The sequence below is a fragment of the Chiloscyllium punctatum genome, chromosome 25 (assembly GCF_047496795.1).
Source record: "Chiloscyllium punctatum isolate Juve2018m chromosome 25, sChiPun1.3, whole genome shotgun sequence".
NCBI lineage: Eukaryota > Metazoa > Chordata > Chondrichthyes > Orectolobiformes > Hemiscylliidae > Chiloscyllium > Chiloscyllium punctatum.
The window spans coordinates 85,159,853-85,180,222 of NC_092763.1; the positions used below are offsets into that span (position 1 = coordinate 85,159,853).

The following is a 20,370-nucleotide window of genomic DNA, read 5'->3' on the forward strand; positions in this document are numbered from 1 at the left end:
ATCTTACTGGATTGGAAGAGTTAGTCAGTTAAGTAGTGATATTGGGTCAGTTAAGTTTTCCAATTGTTAAGTTTTTCAAAATTCTGTTTTCTTTTGTTCGTGTTTTAACTGTAGTGTTTAAATAAATTCTGTTTTGCTTAAAGCCGAGTGGTTTGACCAGCTGCATCACTCCTGGAATATCCACCCACATCTGCCTTTAAAATAAGAAAGGGTAGGTTCTAGGCTACCTTCTTCAAATATTTTGAGGCGGGGGTCTGGCCTGGTCCATGACAACACAAACATGAAGTGAATATTGTCCTCCCTGCTGCAGGTAATCACACTGATAGCAGCCTCTGATTCAGCAAGAGACCAGTGATCCTGACCACACTAACTATGAGGTAGGCTTCAGGCAGTGGGGAGTCGACCACCCCTGCACACCCCCCTCCATTTTCTTTCTCATTGATTGAGAAGGGTGTTAACTGGGCAGCAAGCCTTCCATAACCCAATTTGTTCTGGCATCTGAGACTGAGTTCTCCCTGAGACTCTGCTTCAGACTTGTTGCTGAAGGTATAGGCGTAACACTCTGTTCAAAGAGATCAGGTGCAACATTAATTTGTCCATTTCTCAACAGATCGTTTGTCTCTAGTAAGGACATTCCTTGTCCTTTCCTTGTTTGTCTTTAGGGGTGAGGATGTTGGTGTTCATCACCTGGCCATTTGGCAAGCTTTAGTGGGAAGGTAGGCGAGCCCTCAGACCAATGATTTTGTTACCAATTGAACACGATACTGCAGACAATAACTGAGTTTGGGATGAGTTTGTTGCTGAAGATTTCCTCTTCCTATACTTTCTCTCCACCTATGGTGTATGTTTGTTATTGAACAAGCCCACCAACTTTAATTTGGTCACGTGAAGAGGAGTCTGGTCTCTCTAATACTCCGATGCCCAACACATGGACTCCCTGAGTCTACTCATACCAAAGAATTTGAGACAGTGAGAACTGCGCAGTTCACAGCCTGCTGTCAAACTGCAGAAATCTTGTCTGTTTGGTTCACTACATCAGCTAACCAACTGCAGCATCTTGTCCTTCAGAAAGGTAAATGAATGCTGAATCCAGCTGTTAACTTGATTCCAATCAAATGAGTCTGCTGTTTTCCAATTTTAATAACAGGCCTCACAACTATTCTCTCATAATTGACTTACACACAATTCTCTGAAGTGTATAAATGACACCAACAAAAGTCTACTTCACTCTTTCTGTACAGATAAAGCTCCTTATTCAAAGCAGACAATAGAATTAAATACAGCCATTTGTCTTTAAGTATTTCAAATAACAACTTGTCCCTCGAAAAAGATATCTCTTATAGGGAATATCTTGGAATAGAGTCCCATTTTATAACAATTCACAGTAAGACCTCTAATCAACCTCCAACCTCTGATCATCCTGAGACAGACAACACTCCAGAACCTCAACCTGAGCTACAAATCTTCTCAAAACTCGCAGACATCACTCTAATCACTCAATCTTGATCACAAACCATCAAGCATTAATTCTTTCTCTTGAAATCGTCTATCAAATCAGCAAGGCCAATCTGTCAAATAGATTTGCTCTCTGTAACATTTTTAATGTCTTTTACAGGATTTATAAGGTATATCTGTTTCTGTGACTGTGACAAGAAATTTAACAATTATGTTGAGTATTCACAAAATGATGTGTTCACAAAATCACTGTTTTAACAAACTGGGAACTGTGATGTTAATCATTCCATTAAAATAACAACCAGGAGATCACTCCATGTACATATTAAACATTGGGCATGCGGAAATTACTCGGCAAAGAATAGCGACACTTCATCTCACTCACTTTCCACTATCCTGATCATCATATAATCCAGCAGTAATGGAGTCGCTCAGTCACACAGAACTTGAATATTGTTGAAAAGAGAGTTGAGTTATTGAAACATTTTATCAGTGAGAGATTTGGAAGATTACAGATCACCACTGATGTATCCATGGTGACATCTCCATCAATCAATCAGTCTCTTTGCTTCCATAACTCACTGCGGTAATGCACTGCAAATCAAATCTCACTATTCCCAGAGTTGTCATAAAAGTTAAAGATTTCAAAAATTACGCCAACTTCCCAATTTCCCTGTCTTTTAGAGGATGTATGGACCAAGTTTATTAACTCAGTAAAACATGGGAATCATACATAAACAATGAGAAGCTATTAGCATATACTTCTGCTAATCAGAGCTCTAATTCACTTGTGAGCTTCCACTTACATATACAGGCAGACAGAGACTAATACATTGATTACAGAGAGAACAAAAAAACTGGGAAAGCAGTTCAATGCTTCCCGTTCACAAAAGTTGCTGAGTTGTTATGTATAAGGAGAAACGTAGCAGATCTGTCATCATCTGTGAAGAGAGAAATAGAGTTAATGTTTCAAATCCAATGACTATTTTTCAGAACTTATATGATTCTTGCGCTGTTTCTCTGAATGTTTTCACTTGTTTGCAAAAGGCATCGGGTAGCTGGTTTATTTATAAAAGGTCTCTCATTAATCAGTTATAAATCACACTTCATAGCAATGTACAGAAAGTTAAACTGGTTTTCATCAGGCTTAAAATGGCTTGTTTTTCTGCAGAGAACTACCGTATGTCCTAATCTGATGGCTTTGTGTTCACAGCCTCATGCTGTCCAGCAACTCTGATCTAGGCAAATAATTGTTAGCAGGTAGAAGACATTGCATTGGTAAATCATCACCAGCCTTTCAACCAATCCACTACTTGTTTCCAACAAAAGTTACATTTCTACACAAAATGTCAGCTCCAGTTCGTCTGCAGCCACAGCTGAACAGACAATGCTTACAATCAGGATGGGGTGCCTTGCATTCAGCAATCCCCATAAGCCCTGGTTTTGAAACAGAGGGAAAGTGAGTTCCTGATGAAGGGCTTTTGCCCGAAATGTCAATTTCGAAGCTACTTGGATGCTGCCTGAACTGCTGTGCTCTTCCATAGGGAGAGAGAACAGTTAAATGCGTGGCTACAGGGATGGTGCAGGAGGGAGGGATTTCGGTACTCGGATAACTGGGGTTCTTTCTGGGGAAGGTGGGACCTCTATAAACAGGATGGTCTGCACCTGAACCTGAGGGGCACCAGTATCCTTGGGGGGAGGTTTGCTAGTGCTCTTTGGGAGGGTTTAAACTAACTCTGCAGGGGCATGGGAACCCAGACTGTAGCTTTAGGGTGCAGGACCTGGAGTGTAGGGAGGTTAGGAATATGGCATCAATCTCAAAGGAGGGTGCCTGTAAACAGAAGAGTGGCTTGAAGTGTGTATACTTTAATGCCAGAAGTATACGAAATAAGGTAGGTGAACTTGCAGCGTGGGTTGGTACCTGGGACTTCGATGTTGTGGCTATTACGGAGACATGGCTAGATCAGGGACAGGATTGGCTGTTGCAGGTTCCAGGGTTTAAATGTTTTAGTAGGGTCAGAGGTGGGGGTAAAAGAGGGGGAGGTGTGGCTTTGCTTGTCAAAGATAGTATTACAGCGGTGGAAAGGAAGATGGACGAAGATTTGCCATCTGAGGTAGTTTGGGTTGAGGTTAGGAATAGGAGAGGTGAGGTCACCCTGTTAGGAGTGTTTTACAGGCCTCCTAATAGTCCTAGAATCGTTGAAGAAAGGATTGCGAAGATGATTCAGGAGAAGAGTGACAGTAATAGGGTGGTTGTTATGGGGGACTTTAACTTTCCTGATATTGATTGGGAAAGCTATAGCTCAAGTTCGTTAGATGGGTCAGTGTTTGTCCAATGTGTGCAGGAGAGTTTCCTGACACAATATGTAGACAGGCCAACAAGAGGTGAGGCCATACTGGATTTGGTTCTGGGTAACGAACCAGGCCAGGTATTAGAACTAGAGGTAGGTGAGCACTTTGGGGACAGTGACCACAATTCGGTGATTTTTACTCTAGTGATGGAGAGGGATAAGTGTGTACTACAGGGCAAGAGTTATAGCTGGGGGCAGGGAAATTATGATGCGGTGAGGCATGACTTAGGATGTGTGGATTGGAAAAGTAGATTCCAAGGCAAGAGCGTAATTGATATGTGGAACTTGTTCAAGGAGCAACTATTGAGTGTCCTTGATAAGTATGTACCTATCAGGCAGGGAGGAAAGGGTCGTGTGAGGGAGCCGTGGTTTAATAAGGAATTGGAATCCCTTGTTAAATGGAAGAGGGCGGCCTTTGTAAAGATGAGGCGTGAAGGTTCAATAGGGGCGATTGAGAGTTATAAGGTAGCCCGGAAGGACCTGAAGAGAGAGCTAAGAGCAGCAAGGAGGGGAGATGAAAGGTCCTTAGTTGGTAGGATTAGGGAAAACCCTAAGGCTTTCTATAGGTATGTTAGGAATAAAAGAATGACTAGGGTAGGAATAGGTCCAATCAAGGATAGTAATGGGAAGTTGCGTGTGGAGGATGAAGAGATTGGGGAGGCACTGAATGAATACTTTTCATCAGTATTCACTCAGGAACAGGACATTGTTGTCGATATGAATACTGAGGCACGAATAAGTAGAATGGATGGCTTTGGAGATATGTAGAGAAGAGGTGTTGGAAATTCTAGCAAGGGTGAAAATAGATAAGTCCCCTTGGCCTGATGGCATTTATCCTAGGATTCTCTGGGAAGCAAGGGAGGATATTGCAGAGCCATTGGCCTTGATTTTTGTGTCCTCTTTGTCTACAGGAGTAGTGCCAGAGGACTGGAGGCTAGCAAACGTGGTTCCCTTGTTCAAGAAGGGGAGTAGGGATAATCCTAGTAACTATAGGCCAGTGAGTCTCACTTCTGTTGTGGGCAAAGTCTTAGAGAGAATTGTAAGGGATAGGACTTATGCACATCTGGATAAGAATAATGTGATCAAGGATAGTCAGCATGGTTTTGTGAAGGGCAGGTCGTGCCTCACAAACCTTATTGAATTCTTTGAGAAGGTGACTAAGGAGGTAGATGAGGGGAAAGCGGTAGGTGTGGTATATATGGATTTTAGTAAGGTGTTTGATAAGGTCCCCCATGGTAGGCTACTGCAGAAAATACAGAGATATGGCATTGACGGTGAGTTGGAGGTTTGGATTAGGAATTGGCTGGCTGGAAGAAGACAGAGGGTAGTAGTTGATGGCAAAGGTTCATCTTGGAGTGCCGTCACTAGCGGTGTTCCGCAAGGATCTGTTTTGGGACCATTGCTGTTTGTCATTTTTATAAATGACCTGGAGGAAGGGTTAGAAGGTTGGGTGAGCAAGTTTGCGGATGATACGAAAGTCGGAGGAGTTGTAGACAGTGAGGAAGGATGTGGCAGGTTACAGCGGGATATAGAGAAGCTGCAGAGCTGGGCAGAAAGGTGGCAAATGGAGTTCAATGTAGCTAAGTGTGAGGTGATTCACTTTGGTAAGAGTAACAAAAAGATGGGGTACTGGGCTAATGGTCGGATACTTGGTAGTGTGGAAGAGCAGAGGGATCTTGGTGTCCATGTACACAGATCTCTGAAAGTTGCCACCCAGGTAAATAGTGCAGTGAAGAAGGCATATGGCGTACTGGCTTTTATTGGTAGAGGAATTGAGTTCCGGAGTCCTGAGGTCATGCTGCAGTTGTATAAGACTCTAGTGCGGCCGCATCTGGAATATTGTGTGCAGTTTTGGTCGCCATACTATAGGAAGGATGTGGAGGCACTGGAACGGGTGCAGAGGAAGTTTACCAGGATGCTGCCTGGTATGGTAGGAAGATCGTATGAGGAAAGGCTGAGGCACTTGGGGTTGTTTTCATTGGAGAAAAGAAGGTTTAGGGGTGACTTGATAGAGGTGTACAAGATGATTAGGGGGTTAGATAGGGTTGACAGTGAGAACCTTTTTCCACGTATGGAGTCAGCTATTACAAGGGGGCATAGCTTTAAATTAAGGGGGAGTAGATATAGGACTGATGTTAGGGGTAGATTCTTTACTGAGTGAGTCGTGAGTTCATGGAATGCCCTGCCAGTAGCAGTGGTGGACTCTCCCTCTTTATGGGCATTTAAGCGGGCATTGGATAGGTATATGGAGGATAGTGGGCTAGTGTAGGTTAGGTGGGCTTGGATCGGCACAACATCAAGGGCCAAAGGGCCTGTACTGCGCTGTATTCTTCTATGTTCTATGTTCTATCACCACTAATCCAGAAAGTAAGGACTGCAGATGCTAGAGAACAGAGTTGAGAGTGTGGTACTGGAAAAGCACAGCAGGTCAGGCAGCATCCGAGGAGCAGGAGATTCTTGATGAAGGGCTTGTACCCAAAACAGTGATTCTCCTGCTCCTTGGATGCTGCCTGACCTGTTCGTTTTAAAACAGGTCTTTTCTCATTTGAGTCTACAATTTTAAAAAACATACAAAGATAAAAAGACACAATTGCATCTTATCAACCAATCAGCATCGTTTTCTTCTATAGCATAATTTATTGTGATTGCTTGAAATTTGGCTTTCTTGCATTGGTTCTGATGAGTACAAGATTAAAACCTTTGACCACACATGTCTTTTTTCAGTAATCATGAAGTTATTGACTAATCACTGCGATGTATGTCTACCGTTGAGTGTACAACAGAACCAGACCGGAGGTGAAGAAAAACTCCGCAGGTGGGAATTATAACACTTAGACTTGAAGGTCATCTGTTCCTCCTAACTCAATCAGTCACCATATACAATGACTGAGGTAATCCAAATACTCAACTCGCAAAAATTGATTTTCTGGGATAATAAAACACTTGCCTGATATTACCACGAACGGTAATCTGTAATTTTGTATGAGCATGAGATTAAAGTGGAAAAAAATGCGAACAAAGTAATTCAGCATTTTTCTCAGATATGTTAATGATATGTTTTGAAGTGAAATGTGATATTTTGCTATGCTTTATAAATAAACATTGTTGCAAAGTCAGATTTCTGGATAAACGAAATAATGTTAGAGAAACTGAGTTATTACACTATCATTCTTTACTTCAATTTATTCACAGAATGACGCGATAACTGTAGTGTAGAATGAGGCCATTCAGCCCATCTTGCCTTCTCTGGTTCTATCCCTAGTGCCAATCTCCTGCTTTCCCCCCATATTCACTGCACACGATTACCATTCTAATAAACATTGAAAACCCTCTTAAGTGCCTCAACTGAACCTCCCTCCACCACGTTTGTCCAACAAGGGGTGAGGTCACATTGCATTTGGTACTGGGTAATGAGCCATAGTAACCACAATTTAGCTATGTGTACTTTAGTGATGAAAAGGGACAGGTATATAACACAAGGCAAGAGTTATAGCTGGGAAAAGGCAATTACGGTGCATAGGATGGGGAAGGAAACTGCAGGGGATGGGTACAATTGAAATGTGGAGCTTATTCAAGGAACAGCTACTGCGGGTCTTTGATAAGTATGTACTGGTCAGGCAGGGAGGAAATGGTCTAGCGCGGGAGCCATGGTTTACTAAGGAAGTTGAATCTCTTGTCAAGAGGAAGAAGAAAGCTTATTATAGGATCCTATGTGAAGGTTCAGTTCAGGCACTTGAAAGTTACAGATTAATCAGGAAAGAGTTAAAAAGAGCCAGGAAGGGACGTGACAAGTCATTGGCTGATGGAATTGAAAAATGTGTTGCTGGAAAGACATAGCAGGTCAGGCAGTATCCGAGGAGCAGGAGAATCGACGTTTCGGGCATAAGCCCTTCTTCAGGAATGAGGCTGGTGTGCCAAGCCGGCTGAGATTAAAGGTAGGGGGGAGGGAATTTGGGGGAGGGATGCTAGGAATACAATAGATGGAAGGAGGTGAGGATGAGGGTGATAGGCCGGAGAGGGAGTGGGGGCGGAGAGGTCAGGAAGAAGATTGCAGGTCAAGAGGGCGGTGCTGAATCCGAGGGTTGGGACTGAGATAAGGTGGGGGGAGGGGAAATGAGGAAGCTGGAGAAATCTACATTCATCCCGTGTGGTTGGAGGGTTCCTAGGCGGAACATGAGGCGCTCTTCCTCCAGGTGTCATGTGGCCAGGGTCTGGCGATGGAGTAGACCAAGGACCTGCATGTCCTTGGCGGAGTGGGATGGGGAGTTAAAGTGTTCAGCCACGGGGCAGTTGGGTTGGTTGGTGCGGGTGTCCCAGAGGTTCCCTGAAACGATAGAATCAAGGAAAACCCGAAAGCCCACTATAGGTATATCAGGTGTAAAAGAATGGCCACAGAAAGATTAGGGTCAATCAAGGATAGCAGTGGAAAGATGTCCGTGGAGTCTGAGGAGATAGGGGAAGGGCTAACTAAGTATTTTTCATCAGTACTCACACTGGGTAAAGACAATGTTGTCAAGGAGAATACTGAAGACTATTAGACTAGATGCGATTGAGGTTCATAAGGCGGAGGTGTTAGCAACTCTGGAAAGTGTAAAAATAAATGGGCTGGATGGGATTTATCCTAGGATTCTCTGGGAAGCCAGGGAGGAGATTGTCAAGCCTTTGGCTTTGACCTCTATGTCGTCATTGTCTACAGGAATAGTGCCAGAAGACTGGAGGATAGCAAATGTTGTTCCCTAGTTCAAGAAGGGGAGTAGGGACAACCCTGGTAATTATAGACCAGTGAGCCTTATTGGTTGTGGCTGAAAATGTGTTGCTGGAAAAGCGCAGTGGATCAGGCAGCATCCAAGGAAGAGGAGAATTGACGTTTTGGGCATAAGCCCTTCTTCAGGAATAAGGAAAGTGTGTCCAGCAGGCTAAGATAAAAGGTAGGGAGGAGGGACTTGGGGGAGGGGCGTTGGAAATGCAATAGGTGGAAGGAGGTCAAGGTGAGGGTGATAGGCCGGAGTGGGGTGGGGGCGGACAGGTCAGGAAGAAGATTGCAGGTTAGGAAGGCGGTGCTGAGTTCGAGGGATTTGGCTGAGACAAGGTAGGAGGAGGGGAAATGAGGAAATTGGAGAAATCTGAGTTATTGGTTGTGGGTAAAGTATTGGGAAGGGTTATAAGAGATAGATTTATAATCATCTAGAAAAAAAATAAGTTGATTAGGGAAATGCCAACGCGGTTTTGTGAAAGGTAGGTCTTGCCTCACAAACCTTGAGTTCTTTGAGATGGTTACCAAATAGATGGATGAGAGTAAAGCAGTTGGTATGGTGTATATGGATTTCAGTAAGGCATCTGATGAGATTCCCCATGGTAGGTTATTGCAGAAAATACAGAGGCATGGGATTGAGGGTGATTTAGCGATTTGGATCAGAAATTGGCTTACTGAAAGACAGAGGGTGGTGGTTGATGGGAAATGTTCATTCTGGAGTTCAGTTGCTCATTGTGTACCGCAAGGATCTGTCTTGGGTCCACTGCTGTTTGTCATTTTTATAAACGACCTGGATAAGGGCATAGAAGGATGGATTAATAAATCTGTGGATGGCACTAAGGTCGGTAGAGTTGTGGATAGTGATGAAGGATGTTGTAGGTTATTGAGGAACATAGCTAAGCTGCAGAGCGGGGCTGAGAGGTGGCAAATGGAGTTTAATGCAAAAAAGTGTAAGGTGATTCACTTTGGAAGGAGTAACAGGAATAAAGAGTACTGTACTGAGGTAATGGTAAGGTTCTTGTTAGTGTAGATGAGCAGAGAGATCTTGGTGTCCAGGTACGTAGATCCCTGAATGTTGCCAGCCAGAGTGATAGGGTTGTTAAGAAGGCATAAGGTGTGTTAGCTTTTATTGGTAAAGGGATTGAGTTTCGGAGCCACAAGGTCATGCTGTAGCTGTACAAAACTCTGGTGCAGACACACTTGGAGTATTGTGTACAGTTCTGGTCACTGCATTATAGGAAGGATGTAGAAGCTTTGGAAAGGAGGATATTTACTAGGATGTTGCCTAATATGGAGGGAAGGTCTTATGAGGAAAGGCTGAGGGACTTGAGGCTGTTTTTGGTAGACAGAAGAAAGTTGAGAGGTGACTTAATTGAGATATATAAGATAATCAAAGGGTTGCATTGGGTGGACAGGGAGAGCCTTTTTCCTTGGAGGAAAGGCTGAGGCACTTGGGACTTTTCTCATTGGAGAAAAGAAGGTTTAGGGGCAATTTGATAGAGGTGTACAAGATGAATAGGGGTTTAGATAGGGTTGACCGTGAGAACCTTTTTCCGCGTATGGAGTCAGCTGTTACTAGGGGACACAGCTTTAAATTAAGGGGTGGTAGGTATAGGACAGATGTTAGGGGTAGATTTTTTACTCAGCGGGTTGTGAGTTCATGGAATGCCCTGCCAGTAGCAGTGGTGGACTCTCCCTCTTTATGGGCATTTAAGCGGGCATTGGACAAGCATATGGAGGTTATTGGGCTAGTGTAGGTTAGGTAGGCTTTGGTCGGCGCAACATCGAGGGCCGAAGGGCCTGTACTGCGCTGTATTTTTCTATGTTTCTATGTTTCTATGTGATGGCTAGCACAAGGGGACATAGCTTTAAATTGGGGGGGTGATAGATATAGGACAGATGTCAAAGGTAGTTTCTTTACTCAGAGAGTAGTAGGGGCATGGAACGCACTGCCATTCAACAGTAGTAGACTCACTAAGTTTAAGGGCATTTAAATGGTCATTGGATAAACATATGGATCATAATGGAATAGTGTAGGTTAGATGGGTTTCAGATTGGTTCCACAGGTCGGTACAATATCGAGGGCCGAAGGGCCTGTACTGTGCTGTAATGTTCTATGTTCGATGGTTCCTGGTAGTGCATTCCAGATGCTAACTACAAGCTGCATGAAAACGTTTTCTCATATCACCCTTGCTTTGTTTGTGTATCACTTTAAAATCTATACCTTTCTCATTCTTATTTCTTTTAATCGTGGAAACAACTTCTTCCTATCTACTCTACGCAGCACACTCACAATTTTGAAAACCTCTATCAAATCTCCTCTCAGTTTTCTTCTCTTCAGGAAGAACCGTCCCAAATTCTTCAATCCACCCTCATCACTGATGTTCCTTACGCCTGGAACTATTCTTGTGAATTGCAGAATTATTGCAGTTATTTTGCTGCGAAAATGCATGCTTCTGGGGGGTCAGCACATGTAACATGGAGGTGAGGGAAACTACAACAAACAAGAGGCAAAACAAAAAAGAAAAGTGTCAATTTTGACTCAATCATTATTCTGTGAAGTGCTTTGGGATATTTTCAATAAATTGAAGGTGCTATACAAATACAAGTTGTGTTGCTGTCATTATGCACCTTCACTCCTGACACTGATGCTCCAGTACTTGAGCTTACAGCCAGTCATAGGGCAGTTCATTGTGTGGTACACTGAAAGGAGAAGTTTAATCCCAGCCTTAAGCTGAAGATGAATATTTCTGTGGCACGATGAGGAAGAGCAGGGTACTTGGTCTAGCCTTCACGCCTTGGCCATTACCATCAGAAATAGATTAACTGGTCACTAGTGGCATTTTGTAATTTGTGAGATCTTGCTGTGTAGCATGGGCTGCAATCACAGCATACATCACACCAGAGACAAAGCTAAAAATCACACAACACCAGTTATAGTCCAACAGGTTTATGTGGAAGCATTAGCTTTCGGAGCGCTGCTCCTTCATCGGGTGGTTGTGGAGTGTAAGATCATAAGACACAGAATTTATAGCAAAGGTTTACAGTGTGATGTAACTCAAATTATATATTTGTTAAGTTTGTTAAGATACACAAAGCCAAAACGCTAGGACATCCCATCGTATCAGGCAATGGGACCCTGTGTGAGAATCTCTCTGGCTATGTTGAAGGCATCTTGAAACCCATTGTACAGGGGACCCCCAGCTTCTGCCACGACACTGCAGACTTCTTACAGAAACCCAGCACCCACGGACCAGTCGAACCTGGGAACATTCCTCCTCACAATGGACGTTTCCGCACTCTACACCAGCATCCCCCCACATTGACAGCATCGTGGCAACAGCCTCAGTACTCAACACCAACAACTGCCAATCTAAAAACAAAGCAGTGGGATTCCTGTCAAACTGCCACACCCTCAATGAAGAGACATCACCCTTGCAGCTTATCGAATGCAAATTCATGGGAATAAAACCGAAAGGGTTAAGTGATTCAGATAGGTTGCAGAAACCTGGTCTGCACCCTCTAGAGTTTTGAATAGTAAGCTATGCTTTGATCAAAGTGATTAAATTGATAAACGATTTGGTGGTGTTGAAATTGAAGAAGTAACCCCCTCCTGGTGAATGAATGAATGGACACGTTCTTAAAATTATAGCCAAGTGATTCAAGCAGCAAATCAGGAAGCACTGACTCTGAGAAAGGAGGAGTGGCAATCTGGAACTCTGTCTGGTGAAAGACGATTGGGCATGGGAGAAATGTCAATTGATCAATATTGGTTGGGTAAGCGTACAAGGGGGGTGTAGAGGAAAGCTACAGAAATGGACCTACTCTAAAGACAATTGAGACATGCACAATGTAACAGATTGTTGGAACATGCTCAGGGGATGAATGGACTTCTCTTGTGTTCATTTTCTTAGATTAATAAACTAACTTGCAATTGTAAGCGAGGACCTTCATGTATTTGAGAAATTTCAGAAGCACACATGAGCAGATCGTGCTGTGCCAGTAGCTCAGTCTGGTTGCATTCCTGTCCGGTCCAATTGCAAAAGACAATTCTTCTTGAAGACACTGAAGCCTGCTCTTTCAATGAGTCAGCACAACTTCAATGGGTAGAATGGCCTCCTTCAGCCAGTAAGGTCAGATAAAGGCTTGAAATTGTGACAGCTCTTCTGTACTCTAGCTGAAACCAATCATCTGTACAAACATTACTTTCCTATTTCCCTGAAATGTCCTTTACATTTGATGATGTGTTCAAAAGGTCACAGGCAGAAACTTGTACCAGTTTTGGAATGAAAAGACTGATGTTTGACCTATTAAAGGGTAAAAAGGTTTTATTGACATCAAAACACTGTTCCACAAATAGACTGGGGTTCTTAAATGTAACAGTAAAATAAACTGAATAATTGATTGCTCAGAAAACACTTCAAATATGTTGAGGTGAGATAGAGCAGCGCAGTCCATCATTGAGTGGAAGGCCATCAATAGGAGCTTTTCATCTGCTTTGTAGCAAGATCCTCTTTAAATGCTAATCCATTTATTTTTGTAAAGGGCAAGGGAACAATGATTCTATAATTAATACAGACAAATGTTGAACAGAGGAGAAAGTGAGGACTGCAGATGCTGGAGATCAGAGCTGAAAGTGTGTTGCTGGAAAAGCGCAGCAGGTCAGGCAGCATCCAAGGAGCAGGAGAATCGACGTTTCGGGCATGAGCCCTTCTTCAGGAATGAGGAGGGTGTGTCCAGCAGGCTAAGATAAAAGGTAGGGAGGAGGGACTTGGGGGAGGGGTGTTGGAAATGCGATAGGTGGAAGGAGGTCAGGGTGAGGGTGATAGGCCGGAGTGGGGGTGGGGGCGGAGAGGTTAGGAAGAAGTTTGCAGTTTAGGAAGGCGGTGCTGAGTCCGAGGGTTGGGACTGAGATAAGGTGGGGGAGGGGAAATGAGGAAACTGGAGAAATCTGAGTTCATCCCTTGTGGTTGGAAGGTTCCTAGGCAGAAGATGAGGCGCTCTTCCTCCAGCCATCGTGTTGCTATGGTCTGGCGATGGAGGAGTCCAAGGACCTGCGTGTCCTTGGTGGAGTGGGAGGGGGAGTTGAAGTGTTGAGCCACGGGGTGGTTGGGTTGGTTGGTCCGGGTGTCCCAGAGGTGTTCTCTGAAACGTTCCGCAAGTAGGCGGCCTGTCTCCCCAATATAGAGGAGGCCACATCGGGTGCAGTAAATGATGTGCGTGCACGTGAATTTGTGGCAGATATGGAAGGATCCCTTGGGGCCTTGAAGGGAAGTAATGGGGGGGAGGTGTGGGCACAAGTTTTGCATTCCCTCCCCTTCCTAGGTCTCAGACTCCTCCTTCCCCTTCCTAGACCTTTCCATTTCTATCTTGGGCAACCAAATCAACACCGACACTTACTATAAACCGACCGACTCCCACAGCTACCTAGACTACACCTCCTCCCACCCTGTCCCCTGTAAAAACGCCATCCCATATTCCCAATTCCTTTGTCTCCGCCGTATCTGCTCCCAGAAGGACCAGTTCCAATACCGTACAACCCAGATGGCCTCCTTCTTCAAATACACCCACAGACACCCTTATAGACACACACTCCCACACATGCACCCCCTCACAGACTTAAGACACTCTGCACTCACTGCACACACACACACACACACACACACACACACACACACACACACTTTCTCACACTCACAACCCCCACCCCAGACAAACACAGACAGACAGACAGACAAAGACCCACATGCACACATATATTTTGTTGGTGAATTTGTACTTGCAGAGTTACATTGCACTTTGCTCAAAAACTGTATACATTAATGTAGAACTCTGAGCTCAAAAACTGCATGAATTCATGTAAAACTCGGTTATCTCACTTTTTAGATTAGAATCAATCTAAACATCAGGTCATAGACAGAGAACACAGGGGGCTAACACCTTCAACATATTGTCTAGCTATCACCATTGTTAACAGCTAACCCGAGAATGCAACTTTAAAAAAAGGGTTTTGTGATTTACACATGAAAGAAGTGAAACTATCACTGTATTCTAACAGATGAAAGGCTTAACAGACAATTGATTCTTCAATGTATAATTTCAGTTACGTCACACTGCAAATTTTTGCTATAAATTCTGTGTTACGATCGAGCCCTCCACAATCACCTGATGAAGGAGCGTCGCTCCGAAAGCTAGTGTGCTTCCAATTAAACCTGTTGGACTATAACCAGGTGTTGTGTGATTTTTAAACTTTGTCCACCCCAGTCCAACACCGGCATCTCTGAATCATGTCTACCAATCAGAGCACACTTGCAAATCAATCAACAATCTCACTGCATAGATTTGTAAGGACCAAATTTTTTTAATCTGTATTTTTCATTGTGGAATGGAATGAGAGAAGGATTGCTGCACTTTTTAAAAGTGAGCATGCTGGCACTCTGGGTCAGTGCTGTTCACACAGTTACTTGGCCCAGGCAGGAGTGGAGGTTAGGCTACACTTCACCTGGAGCCAGGAGGCTGGGTCTGAACGGAGTGTTGGCTGGTCACACACAGCGGATTCATTTGTGAACAAGTGACCAATTATCGATAAGAAAGACCTTCTGCCTGCTAATAATGATGTGACTGGCTGAACAGTTTGTGATTGTGAATGAGATAGTCAGAAACAACATGATCAGCAGCAGGATCATCTCAGCACACCCTGTGGATGAAGACCATTAACTACTTCCCCAGTCTTACTCTATACACCCATTCTTTATTGTCGTATTTGTCTGTCTGTGTAGAAGAGGTGTTTATAAAGTAGTTTATATTTTAACGAAGAGTTATAGATCGATGGTTTATAGTGGTTTATCAATATTTACAATCTATTTTTGTGTAATGAATAGTAATTCTTGTTCAGTACAGAAGTCTGCCCTGTGCTTTCTGTCAACCTGGGGCTAAAGACAAGGAAATTGGGGAATTCTGTGTACTTTCCTAAATCATTGAATTCTTAGAGGCATAGAATCCCTGCAGGACGGAAAGAGCTTATTCAGCCCACACTGACGCTCTAGAGAGCAACCCACCCAGGTCCAGCCCCAATCCCCACATTCCCCCTGGCTAACCCATCTAGCCTGCACATCCCTGAACACTATGCACAATTTAGCATGGCCAATTCACCTAAACTGCACATCTTTGGATAGTGGAGGGAAACTGGTGGAAAGCCACGCAGATACGGGGAGAACGTGCAAACTCCACACAGAATGTCGCCTGAGGTTGGAATCGAACCCCGGTCCCTGCTAACCATGTTTCCAGACAAACTCCATCAGAAGCTTCCTCCAGTTGAACAAACAGCTTTTACCTACCACATATTATTGTCATATATACTGAGATACTTTAAAAGTATCGCAATCTAGGTCAATCATACTTTGCATAAGTATATCAGGGTAATAGAACAGGAAGGAGAACATAGTGTTACAGCAACAGAGAAGGTGCAGAGAAAGATCTACATTAATATAAAATGTAAATATATATCTTGGCTTCTTATCACTTGACCAATTTTGCATCCTTGTTGGTGTTATCCCTTTTATTGAATTAGATTGAACTTTGCTCATAAGCCTATTGTGTAACATGGTATCAGATTCCTTTTGGAAGTCCATCTACACCACATTGACTGCATTCCCCTCATCAATCCTGTTACCACATTAAAATACTCAGCAAGTCAGTTAAACATACTTTGCCTTTAATAAATCCATGCTCAATTAACCTACATTTGCACAAATAACTGTTAGTTTTGTCCCATATTATTGCCTCAAAATGTTTCCCAACCATTGAGGGTAAACATTTTTTCTAATTCATTCACAGGATGTGGGCATCGCTGGCTGGCTCGGCATTTATTACTCAGAGGGCAATTAAGTGTCAACCCCATTGGTGTGGGTCTGGAGTCACATGTAGGCCAGACAAAGTAAGGACGGTTTTCCTCCTTAAAGGGCAGAAGTGAACCAGATGGGTTTTTCCAACTATCAGGAATGGATTTAGGGTCATCTTTCGAATCTTAATTCCAGATTTCTATTCAATTCAGCAACCCCAGAACATTATCTGGGTCTCTGGATTAGTAGTGCAGTGATAATACCACTCGGCCATTAACTCCCCAAGTGACTCTTTGTAGTTGCTGGACTTATTTTTACAACCTTATTTGACCAAGGCAATAACATTTTTAAATCTCCAGTCACCTGGCACCATCCTTGAGTCTGAGGGTGACTGAACCATAGGACCAGAGAAAACAGGAGCAGGAGGAGGTCATTCAGCCCTTTGAGGCTGTTCTGCCATTTGATATGGCCATGGCTGATCGCCCATCTCCAAACCTTGTTCTCACTTTAGGCCCATAACCTTTGATACCTTGAACATTAAGAACTATATCTAATCCTTTCTGCAAAGTACTCAATGTTTTCGCTTCAACCATTTTCTGTGGTAGAGACATTATGTTTATTGCCTTTGTAATGTCCGTACTCCTGTGATATATCTCATCTGTTCCTCGTGTTTAGTCAACTTCAAGTACAGCCAGCCCATCCAACGTTTCTTCTTTGTCAATTTTGAACACTTCTAATGGCTGAACCATCTCCTGTTTCACTGTAACTAGTCTGGCATTTCCCTTCTTGGTGAAGAAAGAAAGCATGATTCAGTACTCCAGTCATGGTCCTACCTTCATGAGTAAATCCCTTTGTTATTTAATCCCTTATAAGCCCCACTTCTGCTCTTATCACCAATTTACCATTTACATGTCCAATGAAAACTTTGGTTTCCCTTTTACCTTCAGTGCCAGTCTCTCCCCATACTCTCTTATTTGCTTTTTCAGTTCTCCCTTTTTGCCTGGTTCTCATTATCCATCTCTTTTTCATTCTCTATGGGAGGGGTTTCTAGGATCTTGACCCAGTGACAGTGAAGGGACGGCCATATATTTCCAAGTCAGGAGGGTGAGTGGCTTGGAGGAGAACTTGTGTCTGCTGCTGCTGTCCTTCCAGATGGAAGTTAAAGAGTCATAGAGTCCTTCAGCACAGAGACAGGCCCTTTGGCCCAAACTGGTCCATGCCGACCAAAATATTCATCCACGCGAACCCCATTTCTCTGCACTTGGCCCTTATCCTTCTAATCTTTTCCTATCTGTGTATTTGTCCAAATGCCTTTTAAATGGTGTTAATGTCAACCAATTCCACTGGCAGCTCATTCCATATGTGTACCACCCTCTATGTAAAAGGTTGCCCCTCAGGTTCTTTCCCCTCTAACCTTAAACTGATGCCCTCTGGAGTGGGACCATTTGGCGCAGCCATTTTGGCGCGAGCGGTTTGGCGTGGCCTGTTTGGCGCAGCCTATTTTGCCGCAGACCCATTTAGGTGCAGAACTATTTTGGCGCAGATATACGGTAGTCATCAACGAAAATCAACATAATAGTAGAATTATTAAATGGGTAGTTTCCAGTAGTTTGTAGTTATTTGTGTATCAACTGCATTTAGTCTGTGATTAGTCCACACTTAACCATGGATCCTCAAAATTTCTAAAATAAAAGAAACTATAATCCATTAAATTCCCTGAATTTCTTTAATTTCAACGGAATATCGTGCCGTGCTATGAGATGTACAAGTTCAAAGTCACGGTTGATAATGTCAGGGCAGCATTCAGGCTGTATTTCCACAACCATTTCAAATAATTTATCATATGTTGTTCATAACTTATTTGGGAGTAAAGCATACAACAGTAGGAACACACCTTTATGTATTTCCCCTAAAATGACAAAAACTTGTGAAAATAGAGGTGGGGAAATTTTGAATGTTCCATCAACAAATAATGTTTTTGATTGTTTCAGAAACTCTGCATTCCTTTTTCTTCCAAATATAAGAATTCTGCAGGTGGTGCTCCCACTGTAGGCTGGTAAAGATTGTTCTTCATTATATTCATGAACAGAATATGTTTTAAAGATATCTGGAATTACAAGTTCTTCCAAATTTCCTGGATTTACTGGGAAAGCAGCAATGTCTTTCCTTGTCCTACGAACCATTTTCTTCAGCGCTCTGTTGTTAGGCATCGTTCCTTGGCAAGTTTCCGACAAGTTTTCTAGGCACTTGTTAATCACTTATAAAGTTCCCTCTACAGTTGTTCTTCTTTGATGACTAGTTATTTTAATAAGAACTACAAACTACTGAAAACTACCCATTTAATAATTCTACTACTATTAGGTTGATTTTCATTGATGACCACCGTATATCTGCACCAAAGTAGTTCTACACCTAAATGGGTCTGCGGCAAAATAGGCTGCGCCAAACAGGCTGCGCCAAATCGCTCGTGCCAAAATGGCTGCGCCGAATGGTCCTAAATCCAATGCCCTCTAGTCCTCAATTCCCCAACCCTGGGAAAAAGACTGCGTGCACTCACCCTATCCATGCCTCTCATGATCATATACACTTCAATACGATTGCCTCCTCAGCCTCCTACGCTCTAAAGAAAAAAGTCCCAGCTTGACCAACTCCCCCCCTATAACTCAGACTCTTGTGTTCTGGCAACATTCTTGTAAATTTCTTCTGCACTCTTTCCACTTTTATTAACATCCTTCCTATAACGAGGGTGATCAAAACTGAACACAATACTCCAAGTGCGGCCTCACCAATGTCCTGGATAACTGCAACATAACTTCCGAACTTCCATACTCAATGCCCTGACTGAAGGCCAGTGTGCCAAAAGCCTCCTTCACTGCCCTGTCTCCCTGTGACTCCACTTTCAGAGAACTCAGCACCTGAACTCCAAGGTCCCTCTGTTCCACTATGTTCCTTAAGGACTGACCATTCACCATGAAACTCCTACCTTGATTGAATTTCCAAAATGGGAGAAAGTGAGGACTGTAGATGCTGGATATCAGAGCTGATCAATGTGTTGCTGGATAAGCTGAAGAAGGGCTTATGCCCGAAACGTTGATTCTCCTGCTCCTTGGATGCTGCCTGACCTGCTGCGCTTTTCCAGCACCACATTTTTCAGCTCTGAATTTCCAAAATGCAAAGCCTCACACTTATCTATAATGAAACTCCATTTGCCATTTCTCAGCCCACTTCCCCAGCTGATCAAGGTCCTGCTGCAATTTCTGAGAACCTTCCTCACTGTCCACGATACCACCTATTTTAGTGTCATCAGCAACTTACGAACCATGCCTTGTACATTTTCATCCAAATCATTGATGTAGATAACAAACAGCAACGGGCCCAGCACCGACCCCTGAGACACTCCACTAGACACAGGCCTCCAGTCCAACAACCATCCTTCCACTATTACCCTGTGCTTCCTACCATCAAGCCAATTCTGTAGCGAATTTTCCAGCTTCCCCTGGATTCCATGCAATCTAACCTTCTAGAGCAGCCTATCATGTGGAACCTTATCAAAGGCCTTACTGAAATCCATATAGACTACATCTACCACCCTGCCCTCATCAACCTTCCAGGTCACGTCATCAGAGAACCATAACAAATTTGTGTGAGGCATGATCTCTCACTTACAAAGCCAGGCTGATAATTCCTAATCGAACCCGTCTTCCCAAATGCATGTATATCTTGTCTTTCAGAATCTTTTCAAGTAATTTACCGACTACAAATGTTAAGCTTACTGGTCTATAGTTCCCAGGTTTATCTTTGCAGCCCTTCTTGAATAAGGGCACAGTATTCACTACCCTCCAGTCTGCTGGAGGTGGTCATGGGTTTGGAAGGAGTGGTCTGAGGGTCTGGTGAATTTCTGTGGATGGTACACATTACTGCCACTGAGCATCAGTGGCGGATGGAGGGAGTGAATATTGAAAATGGCTGC

General features: G+C 43.4%; 1 long non-coding RNA gene across 1 annotated transcript in view; it reads right to left on the minus strand.

Moving 5' to 3' along the window:
- Positions 1-2,030: 2,030 nt before the first annotated feature.
- Positions 2,031-20,370, minus strand: part of LOC140495677 (uncharacterized) — a 149,170-nt gene continuing 130,830 nt past the window's right edge. The window contains exon 3 of the long non-coding RNA XR_011964074.1: positions 2,031-2,396. This is a non-coding gene — a long non-coding RNA (uncharacterized lncRNA). The remainder of the gene's footprint in view (positions 2,397-20,370) is intronic.